General features: G+C 32.8%; 1 long non-coding RNA gene across 1 annotated transcript; it reads left to right on the top strand.

The window, feature by feature from the left end:
* The first annotated feature begins 4881 nt into the window (after positions 1 to 4881).
* LOC134278454 (uncharacterized) lies at positions 4882 to 9212 on the top strand. Its single transcript, XR_009994452.1, has 3 exons — positions 4882 to 5180; positions 6865 to 6982; positions 9041 to 9212. It is a non-coding gene; the product is annotated as an uncharacterized LOC134278454 (long non-coding RNA).
* Positions 9213 to 11838: the final 2626 nt, after the last annotated feature.

The following is an 11838-nucleotide window of genomic DNA, read 5'->3' as shown; positions in this document are numbered from 1 at the left end:
TGTGGAGATATGCTTCATATACATATTTAGGGGTCACCCCTACAAATCCTTTATTGGGCCGTTTTACAAAAATTCAAAGTATGCATATTGTTCAGAACATTATTCTGACCATCTTTTTTTCTATATTGCGTATCAAATTATTCCCCCTTTTCGAGATGTATAAAGCGTCAAATATTTGACATTCCGGCCCCTTGTGACGCCTTATTACCTAACATATGATCCAAATTGTATCATATATTGTAATAAATCGTTAAGATAAATACTTTTGCTTCAGTAATGTATAACAAATTATTGATCATTAGAGAGTTATAGATAAAAGACTTTTGGCCCCTCTGTGCCCCTTATTTGAGGGGTCAGCCCCTTTTTCTTGATATCAAGTGAAAGGTCTAGTGATTTTGAAAATTTTTTGTTCAACACTTATTCAGAGATTTCTATTCATTGTGGAGATATGCTAAATTGAAATATTTAGGGGCCACTCTTACGAGTCCTTAATGGGGCCGTTTTACAAAAATTCAAAGTATGCATATTGTTAAGAACATCATTCTGACCATCTTTTGTTCAATATTGCTTATCAAAATATTTCCCCTTTTTGAGATATAAAGCGTCAAATATTTGACATTCTGGCCCCTTGTGACCCCTTATTACCTAACATATGATTAAAATGTATCATATATTGTTGCAAATCGTTAAGATAAATACTTTTGCTTCAGTAATGTATAACAAAATATTGGACATTAGAGAGTTATAGATAAAAGACTTTTGGCCCTTCTCAGCCCCTAATTTGAGGGTCAGCCCCTTTTTCTTGATATCAAATGAAAGGTCTTGTGATTTTGAAGATTTTTTGTTCAACACTTAATCAGATATTTCTATTCGTTGTGGAGATATGCTAAATGGAAATATTTAGGGGCCACTACTACAAGTCCTTAATGGGGCCGTTTTACAAAAATTTAAAGTATGCATTTTGTTCAGAACATTATTCTAATCATCTTTTGTTCAATATTGCTTATCAAAATATTCCCCCTTTTAGAGATATAAAGCGTCAAAGATTTGACATTCAGGCCCCTTGTGACCCCTAATTACGTCACATATGATCCAAATTGTATCAAATATTGTTGCAAATTGTTAAGATAAATACTTTTGCTTCAGTAATGTATAACAAAATATTGACCATTAGAGAGCTATAGATAAAAGACTTTTGGCCCCTCTGAGCCCTTAATTTGAGGGGTCAGCCCCTTTTTCTTGATATCAAATGAAAGGTCTTGTGATTTTAAAATTTTTTTGTTCAACACTTATTCAGAGATTTCTATTCATCCTGGAGATATGTTAAATTGAAATATTTAGGGGCCACTCTTACGAGTCCTTAATGGGGCCGTTTTACAAAAATTCAAAGTATGCATATTGTTAAGAACATCATTCCGACCATCTTTTGTTCAATATTGCGTATCAAAATATTTCCCCTTTTCGAGATACAAAGCGTCAAATATTTGACATTCTGGCCCCTTGTGACCCCTAAATACGCAAGATATGCTTAAAAGTTTATAATATATTGTTGCAAATGGCTTAAAATTGAAAAATATCGAAAAATCGAACAGAAAAAAAAAATGATAAATAATTTTGGACATTCGGGGGATCGAACCCGGGTCGCGCGCGTGACAATCCAACGCGCTAACCATTTAGCCATCGGGATCGCCGCTACGCGTTTTCAAATGCAAATATCTCGAGATTGACTTTTTCGATTTTCAAACAAATTACATATTTCGCTTCTGCAAAAGGGTCTCTATTCAAATCAAAAACAAAAATATTAAAAAAGAAAAGTTGAAAAATTGCGTTTTTTAAACTCGCTTCCGGTAGCGACCGGAAGTATTGATGACACACGGAAAGGTGATTCTGCAAAGGTATAAGTCATGAACTATCATCTCAAATAAGTCTCCTGTTCATATCTTAAGCAGTTTTCGCTACTAAGTTCAGACAAAATTGCATTTTAAAATCAGGATATTGTAGATATTTCATGACCGGAAGTGACGTCATCAACAAAAAAAATTTCCAATAAGGTTCAGATCAGTACCTATCAGATGTGAAAGTCTCATGAGAATCGGCCCTGTAGTTTACGAGAAATCGCGTGCACAAAATTGGTAAGAATAATAATAATAGGGAAAAAGAAACCGAAGAATAACAAGAAGGTCTTCCGTTGGAGACGGAAGACCTTAATAATAATAAGAAACCGAGTAAAAACAATATGTTCCCAAACTCCGTTTGGGGAACATAATAATAATAATAATAAGAAACCGAGTAAAAACAATATGTTCCCAAACTCCGTTTGGGGAACATAAAAATAATATAAATACCAACTATCTCAAACTATACTGTCCAATACATTCAAGGTTATAAATCAAACAGGAATCAGCAGAATTTAATATTATAAACTATAGCTTTGTCAGTGATACTTTGATTGATTCATTTGAATTTGCAAAAGAACAGAAAAATTATCGGTATATTGATTATGTATTGTCTAACTTCCCTCTGGAGAACTTTTCCCTCATATGTAGAAGCCACCAAGTTGAGAGCTGCAAATTTTGTCCTATACTCAGCACCCATTGACAAAGAAAAGTGGGGAATCTTTTCCGTGCCAGAATCGACTATGACACGGGACCTGGGTTGAAACAGTCTCATCCGAAAGACCGGTCTCCACATCCCACAGTGGAATTCGACCAGCAACGTAAGGATTGACGTACTTCGTGACTTTAGAGCTGACAATATATATCCTCTGCGCCATGCGGGCGACAGTTAATAAATGAAGAGGGGCCCGAAATTACTAAGTCTTATTGATGACAGTCTCAAAAATGGCTCCGTTAGTGTTCTTAAAGCACATGGAAACTATTTTTAAACTTTCCAAACCTGTTCTTTCAGTCAATTTTGGTCTTCTAGGCAATATAGATTCCCTGCTACCTGCATCTTCCTTATTATACGGCTGTCTTAAGACGGGACGTATTATGTTATAGGCTTCGTGTCCGTCTGTCTGTATGTCTGTTAGCTTTTCTCGTGTCCGGCTTATAACTTTAATATTATAAGGCCTAGAATTAACAAATCTTGTCAGCTGATACATCTTGAGTAGAAAATGTGTCGCGCACAAAAAGTTGGTCGCTCTGACCTTTAATTAAGATGTTAAAGCCAAATATGGAAAAAAAAAAACATGTCCGGCTCATAACTAGAAAAACTATGAAACCTAGAGCTTTCAAACTTGGCAAAAGTATACAGCTAAGTAGAAGGTGTGTCGCGGCCTATTTCAAGGTCACTGTGACCTTTAATTTTATTGATTTTTTAAAAAAAAAATATGTCTTTAATTTTATACTCCCTAATCTTGAAAAATGTAAAAATATAGTTGTATCCTTATTAAAAATGTGAAATTTAGTAAAAACTTATTTATTTCATCATATACTTTACAATAATCTGTTACAAATGTTTACGCTTTGAGAGGAATTCAGTTTGTCCCCTGGGCATAATTATCAAGCACTGGTCCAGAAAAATTTTGATAGCAGAAACTTGCATGTCAAATTAGTGAGAAATTAATGAGTTTATTTTCAGGAGCTAAGAGCATTTATAGATCTAATGCAGCTGTTATCTTAATTTATCTCTTGGGAGTTGGGCAAAAAGAAATGGCCCCATAGATACTTGTGTAAATTAAGAGTTCTTGATGGCTAGACCAGTTACAGATCTTCCAATTGGTGTAATGTAATTGAAACAAATTTATGTTTTAGTGTATGATTAAAACTAAATTAGTATTGTATAATATAATTAAAACTAACTATACATGAATTCATTGAGAAAAAATATATATTTCAACTTCCATATTTGCAACAAATTGCAGTAAAGTCTTACTTAGGATTTTATAGTCTGAAGAAATTATTATTTATGTTTGATTTTTATGCCCCCGTAAACGAAGTTTCGGGGGTATATAGTTTTTGTCTTGTCCGTCCGTCTGTTCTGTCTGTTTGTCCGCAAAAACTTTAACCTTGCCCATAACTTTTGATTTAGTGGAGCTATGACTTTCATATTTCATATGTATATTCCTTGTGACAGGACCTTTCTTTGGGTACCACCAAATTTGACCTTTTGACCTTGGAGTTTGACCCACTTTTACATGAAAATTTTAAAATTTTACTTTGGCCATATCTTTGGAACAGTAGACACCAGGACATGTATACTTCACATATGTAATGTTTGTTAAAAGACCTTTCACTGGATACCAACAACTTTGACCCTTTGACCTTGTAGATTTTCGTACTTGTGAAAAAACTTTAACCTTGGCCAAAACTTTTGAACGGTAAGAGATAAGGCTTTCATACTTCATATATGTAATCCTTGTGAGAAGACCCTTCATTGAATATGAAAATCCTTGACCCTTTGACCTTGACCTTTGAGCTTGACCTACTTTAAAAGAGCAAACCTTGACCATAACTTTTAAAGAGTTAGGGCTAGTGCTTTCATACTTTACATATTTGATTCTTATGAAAAGACTTTTCATTTGATAAAAATAACTTTGACCCCTTGTCCTTGGAGTTTGACCTACTTTTTAAGAAATTTTTTAAAATTTTACTTTGGCCATATCTTTTAAACAGTAGACACAAGGACTTTTTACTTTACAAATGTAATGTTTGTTAAAAGACCTTTCACTAGATATCAAACATCTTGACCCTTTGACCTTGTAGATTTTCGTTTTTGTGAAAAACGTTAACCTTGGCCATAACTTTTGAACGGTAAGAGATAGGGCTTTTATACTTCATATATGTAATCCTTGTGAAAAGACCCTTCATTGGACCTTGACCTTGGAGTTTGACCTACTTTTTAAGAAATTAAACGTTAACCGTTACTTGTGATTTTTGTGCCAATGTTTATTGCTGAAAGCGTGGCTATTTGAAAAGGACACCATCTCATTCATTTCTAGTTCTGAATTTTTAGTTTAGATATGGGTGCTTTTGTAGTCTAAAATGTGGGAAAAGCTAGGAATTGCAAGCATTTCTTTGAAAATGAAAGGAAATTTATATATAAAAATCCTAGAAAATGAAATTCAATGTTCAAAAATGTAATAGAATAATTATTTCATGAACATTTAGGAAGAAGATAGCCCTCTTCCAAAATTGAAAAGGAGGAAGAAGCAAGCACCTATATGTCAGTATATGTGTGTAAGTATATGCCTATGTAATAAATTTCAACTTTAGTATGTGAAAATTATTTTGGTGATATTTTACATTTAACCTTTAACAGTTTAATTGTTATTTTATAGGTACATGTAGATATTAAAGATGTGTTGACATCTGAAAGATGTATTGATTTTCTCAAGATTTGTTTTAAAGTAGATGATTTAATTAAATACATTAATCATGCAATAGGATACAGAGAGAGATGAGCAACTAGAAGAAACACATGAACAAAAGTACTTTTATTATGTTTGTTATTTATGACGTGGTTGAATGTTTTTCAAGAAGTTTGCACTACTGTATCATGTGTATCATACAGGGTTATTTTCACCTGTTATTTTTGCCTTTTAATGATAGCGAATAATTTTGCACAGTTTTAAATTTAGCCACAGGCCAGTCATAGATTTATTTAAGAAATTATACTATTTTCAGTGAATTAGCCAGTTTTAAATTCGACCAAAGGAAAGTAGGAAAAAGGGGCGAAAATAAAATGTGGGCGAAGATTTCCCTGTTTCATGTGTATACAGTATATCAGAGGAGCACAAAACTGTTTTTGTTTTTGTAATGACAATTCGCTGCATTCTTATCTAAAACATTTCAAATTAAAATCAGAAAGCAACACTCATGCTCTATGAATTGATTATGCTAGTAAGTTGAGCAGAAAACCTACATGATGAAGTATTTAGTTTTGTTGGTGATATATACTCTCAGTAGATCTCATTAATGCTCATTGTCTAAATTCACTTCTGAATCATTTTGTGCTCTTCTAGAATATGTTTGGAAACAGAGTTTATCAGACATTCCTATCTTTGTTTGAATTGACATTTATTTTGAAAAAAAAAAAAAACTAAGGGGATATTTGTCCATTTTGGACAGTTGTAGTTTTATTTGTTTGGAGACTATACATAAATGTACAATACACAAGTTTTAAGATTTTAACTCTCCAACAATAGAGGTGCAAGAAGTATCCATATCAGCATGAAAGTAGGACAATATGTTAATGTATGCAGACTTTAATAAATAAATGAACAATGGCTAGGGCTTTTAGAATTCATCTCATGTTATATGTCTAAGCAGTTATAATTTCAATGATGGTTTTGAGATGTACTATTTTATATATTTAAAAATCTTCTCTCAGAATGAACTGTCAGTTTTTGTGAGGGAAAAAATGCTTCCTTTATTGTACAACAATCTTTTCTAAAAAGTTAATGAAATCTTGGTCACCCTGAATGCTTAAGTGCAAAGAAAGGCCACATGCCTTTTCAAGGAGAGATATTTGAGAATTTAGTCTTTTAAAGTCATACCAAGAACCACAGGACCAAAATTTTACATTGGAATACATAATGCCCCCCCCCCCCAAAAAAAAAAGATTAATATAAAAAACATGAGACTACTTTTTTTTTTTTCTTAATTTTAGGTCTTAATGAGGATTCCATATAGTTTTATCATGAATGTTATTTCATCATTTTTTTTTAAATTTTCTAACATATATTAAATTTCAGCAATAATTATTGATATTCTATTTATCAAAGAATATAATGTTATCTGACTTCTTCAGAAATTTTATCAAAGATAAATTTCATAATTTATGATAAGAATAAGATAAGAATATTTCTCGGAAATAATTGTTAAACTTGTTAAATAGATATATTTAGTTCTTATTTTGTAGTTCAGCAAATCTGACATCTGGAACCTGTCCGATCTGCAATAAAGAATATCCGATGGAAATCATTTCAGTGCGTGCCTCCAGTTGTGGAGAGGGGAAAGAGCTGTGTTAAGTTGAACATGTGTGTGAATGTATTTTATACCAGACAATATCACATGTAGGAATAATCTTTTATATGAATTGATTCAAAATGAAATTAATGCTATGATTTAAGCATGGAGTGTACCCTTTATTAGGTCACATGAGTAAACTCAGGTGACCTATTGCTATCCGTTTTCGTGCGTCGTCCGTTAACATTTGAACATTTTCAGCTTCTTCTCTGCAAACTCTGAACCAATTTCAACCAAATTTAACACAAAGCATTCTGGGTGAAAGGGAACAAAAATTGTGAATTTCATGATCCTTGCCGCACCTGGGGCCTTAGGGATGGGGCCAAAACCATTAAAATAAATACAATCTTTTATAAATCTTCTTCTTTACTCCTGGACATCAAGAAGTCAAACTGTTTGCATGATTGTAATCAGCATTGAGTCCTCTACCAAAACTGTAAAATTCATGGCCCTGGGGTCAGGGATTCTAGTGCTAAGGCGGGGTTTAATAAGTATATAGTGAAAATGCATTATTATAGTACATCTAAATGACGATCAAGAGTGTCTCAATCAAAATTATGAATCTTATCGCCCCAGGGTCAGGGGTTCTTGTGTTAGGGTGGGGCTCTATTGATTATATATACGTATTTATTAATGTTACGCAAACACGTGTTTGTGTTTGTTTATTCTTGTCATCTATTGGCTGTTAGAATGGTCACCTAGTCAGGTGACATAAATAATAGCACGGGCTATTACTGACCGTGAAATTCTGTATAGAGAAAAGCCATTCGAAGGCTCTATTTCATGCATTTCAATATAGTCCCACCCACCCGCCCATCGCTTAGTTTTTGAATGCTTAATTAGATATATATCTTGTTGAAAATATTTATTTTCTATTTTGTAGAATTCGGACATTGAGTGATGAGGACATTAGAAAAAAAGAGATATTATTTGTATTAATTGTGTGAAATAATTAAACTGCTGTTTCAGAGCGCTTCATATCCTATTTCACAAGTTTGTGTTTATTTCATAAATGTTTTATGTTCGTTTGAGTGAAACGAATAAGAACATAAAGTGAAAATACATGATTTCTTTGAAAATGTTCTCTGCTCCTCTAGGTATTAAATAAATTAACTAAATACTCAGTTGTGATGAGCAAGAATGCCTCTTCTAAAATTATGAATTTTATGGCCCCAGGGTTAGGGGTCCTGGTGTTAAGGCGGGGCTCTATTTATTATATAGTGAAAATACATGTACATTAAATCTTTGAAAATTTTCTTCTTTGTCTCTGGGTATGAAGCAGATGAACTACCTAAATAGTTATGATGAGCAAGGGCCCTTTTCTTGCAAAATTGTGAATTAGACGACCCAGGGTCAAGGGGGGGGGGGGGGGCTCTACTTATATACTGAAAATGAATTGTTTGAAATCTGCTCCTTTATATTTATGAGACATTTAACTATTTTTTGATAGGCAATTTTAAGGTTGCCTTTTTAAAAATGTGTGCAATGTGTGGACCTAGGGTCAGGGTTGTATGTCACAGTGGTAGGGGCACTACTGATTATTGCTGAATATGTATGATTAGGCGGAATCCAGTATTGTTCCCCTACCCTGCGTATTGGTATTTAGTAACCAACCTAAGCAACTGTTAAGTATATTGTTATGATGATCAATGGTGCCCTTTTCAAAATTGTGAAATGCCATATAGCCTCAAGATTAAAACATGTATCAAATTCAATAACTGGAAAGTTGTTGCATAATGCTCAGGTGACCTATATGACCCGTGGTCCTCTTGTCAACTAGATGATCTATACTAATGAATTAAGAAGTATCAGCATAATTCTCCCTGTGGTTTTTGAATGGGTGGAACCATGGCTTCATATTTCACCAATGTATTCTTTCTGAAAAAGACTTCTCCTTGAGTATACCAAATTTGACTTTTGAGCTCTCTGCACTTATAATTTTACCCCTTCACTTGGTCCTTGCTTTCTTTTCATTTTTGTAATTTCTTATTACTTTAGGCAATTTTAACATTGCTCTTAATAAATTGTTTAAGGAAAATGTTTGTTTGAAAATTGTACACTCTTTTCAGGACTCTCCGAGAAAACATTTCAAATATATTGGAAGATACAAAAAAACATGAAAAACCATGGACTCTTAAAGTTGTGAGAAGGATGTTTTCAAGTACCGCTATTGAAAAACTAGAGGATGGTGATGAAGAAATTGGAAGAAACCGATAAGTATTCTTTTCATTGGAGAAGAAGGAATAGAGGACTTTCTCGTTAATTTTTTTTTCTCTCGTCTTTAAAGCCACCAAAGTTTTCGAAGGAAATACGTTCTCTGTAGATCCTCAACTTCTGGACAGTAAACGCTATAGGCTGATAGGGAAAGCAGTAGGAAAAGTGTCCTGCAGTCACTCCGACTTGGCTATATTTTCGTTTTGCTCTTGGCACTGATGTCGAAGGGCTTTACTCTGTAGTGTATCGCTGGGTTGAACTTGTAATAAAATATGGTACATGAACTGGAATTGTGGACTCTCTACGGGTATATTCGATTAAGCGACACGAGTTACTACAGTTGTAAATAAAACAACCATGAAAGTCATAAAATATCTCGTATCAACTCTTTCCAAAAATCGTTCTGCTTCTTTATAAAGCACATATAAATATTCAATACCTTGTCATTAAGCCAGTTTTGGTCTTCTAGGCAATGAATTGCCTGTTACATATGTAGCTGCATCTTCCTTTTTGGTTGGAAGTTTTGGCCTTTTGTTTATTTTCCTTTTTGTAAGGAAGGAAGGCTTTTTCTCTAGTTAATCAAATACTGTATAGGGGGAAAACACTTGCAGTGTAAATATTCGCTATATTTGCGGTGCTAATAAATCCGTGAATTCAAGAAACAGTAAATAAGTCTTTACTAAAAAAAATACATTTTTTTTCAATATGAGTCCAGCTAACGGTACTAGATACTAATATGCAAATGTAAACATGTAAATTACATTCGTTATTTATAAAGAATATGATGTTTAATTATTTAATTTCTTTTCGTTCAGATCGCCAGATTATAACCCATATTTATCATTAAAACACGCAAATAGCCAATTACCTGCCTGATCAATAAAACCATGTCTGTCAAGATTATCCGTGCGTCCCAAAAATTACCTCGGGCGCTTTTTGCATAACGGCAATGTAATTGAATATTCATTTGAATTTTTTTAATTCTGTTTTATTAATTGAATAAGGTTGTTATTTGTTAATGTTACAGACCTTAGTCACCTTACTTAATAAATGCAATCGAAATTTACATCGTCAATGAACCAGCTTAACAAATTCCATTTACTTAAACCACTAAACCAGCACTTTTAAACAACTAAAGGTTCACATCTTTTTGATCTGCTAGTTCGTTAATGGAATTCACGATCCAATGTGCATGTTTTCCTTAAATGTAGGACAGTTTCAGATTCACATCTAAATCTTCAAGACCCGCTATTTCCCAGTGATTTCTCAATTTTTGCAGCGTAGTATTTTTGAAACTCGTTTCGAAAATGCTGTTTAAGGGGGACCTATGTCGTTCGACGTCAATGCAGCCTTATGTGACGTCACAATAGCGACGTTTGTTTTTTTCCCGCTGACTTTTGCAACTGTGATCATAGGCATAACATTGTCATTAATAAAAAGCGTACACAGTTTACAATAAGAAAATTTTTTCATCAATTAAAAACAGTTTTATTTGATTTTTGGAGTTTGTTAATATCAGAATTCCCTTCCTTTGGTTGATAATTCTTAGCAATTTCAGTTGTGAAGAAATACCTCTATGATATGCTGATATAGAAATGCAAAAAATATATGATAAAATTCAGCAAAGACAGCGGCTTAAATTAGGGAAATACACACATGTATGTATAATTTTATGATTTTCTAGATAAAACTAAGAAAAAATTAAAAAATATTACTTGTACCTATATTTACTTATTGATTTATAGTGCATGTAGATTATATTGTGTAAAGTCATTCCTAGGTTCTATTAGGTGTTGGTTGTTGACGGGGAAGGGGGGGGGGGGACAGAATGATTAGAATGAGGAAGAAAAGAGTTTATCTGTTTTAATTATTTCTTATCAAAACAAATTACTCATTTTTTGCAAAATAGTTTTATATGCAAATGTTTGTCAATGCTATCTAACCTCTTTTTAGTGCAGAAAGGTCAATATTTATGACAGAAGAGTAAGAAAATGAAAGAAAACGTCATATTTCTCGTTTATTTTATCATAAAGGTATACTTTTTTCCTTGTTAAATTAAAGAGAGGGGTCAGTTCTTACAAAAAATATAAATTACAACATTTTCACACAAAGACTTTTTTAAATATTACCTGTTATGTATGTCAGAATTGTAAAAAATACGACAAGAAAAACGGGGTGATACTTACATTGTGCTCCTTTATAATTTTTCATGCGAGATGAATTACAATGAATTTGCCTTCATTTTAAAGATAGAAGTCATATAAATTAAGAGTCAAAATCAGCAAGCATCGAGCATTCAGTTAAAAAATGTGGAAAGTGGCGTAGACACAGATTTGGTTAAAACTCATATGTAAATTTTCAGAACAAAGGGAATGATAGAAAAAAGCAAGCAAAAAATAATTTTTCGCATTGTTGCTATGGGAACCACGCGCCTTTCAGATAGCGTGTTTTGTACTTTATCATGACCCTTGAATTTATGGTTAAACAAATATATTTTTATTACTAGTCATTAAAAAAATCTTTTTAAATTATTATTTTATTTATAAAAATATACTCTATTTTAGCAGCTGTTGGTTTTTGAAATTCTCTTCACCTTTTGATAAATATAACTAGTTTTTGGAGGTTTAATTTGCTTTAAAAAACAGTAAATTTG

Source organism: Saccostrea cucullata, unplaced genomic scaffold (assembly GCF_032062105.1).
Source record: "Saccostrea cucullata isolate Sc308-1 unplaced genomic scaffold, CSIRO_AGI_Scuc_v1 ctg6408, whole genome shotgun sequence".
Taxonomy (NCBI): Eukaryota; Metazoa; Mollusca; class Bivalvia; order Ostreida; family Ostreidae; genus Saccostrea; species Saccostrea cuccullata.
The sequence above is the reverse complement of the archived record's forward strand: the minus strand, read 5'-3'. Positions and strand labels throughout refer to the sequence as shown.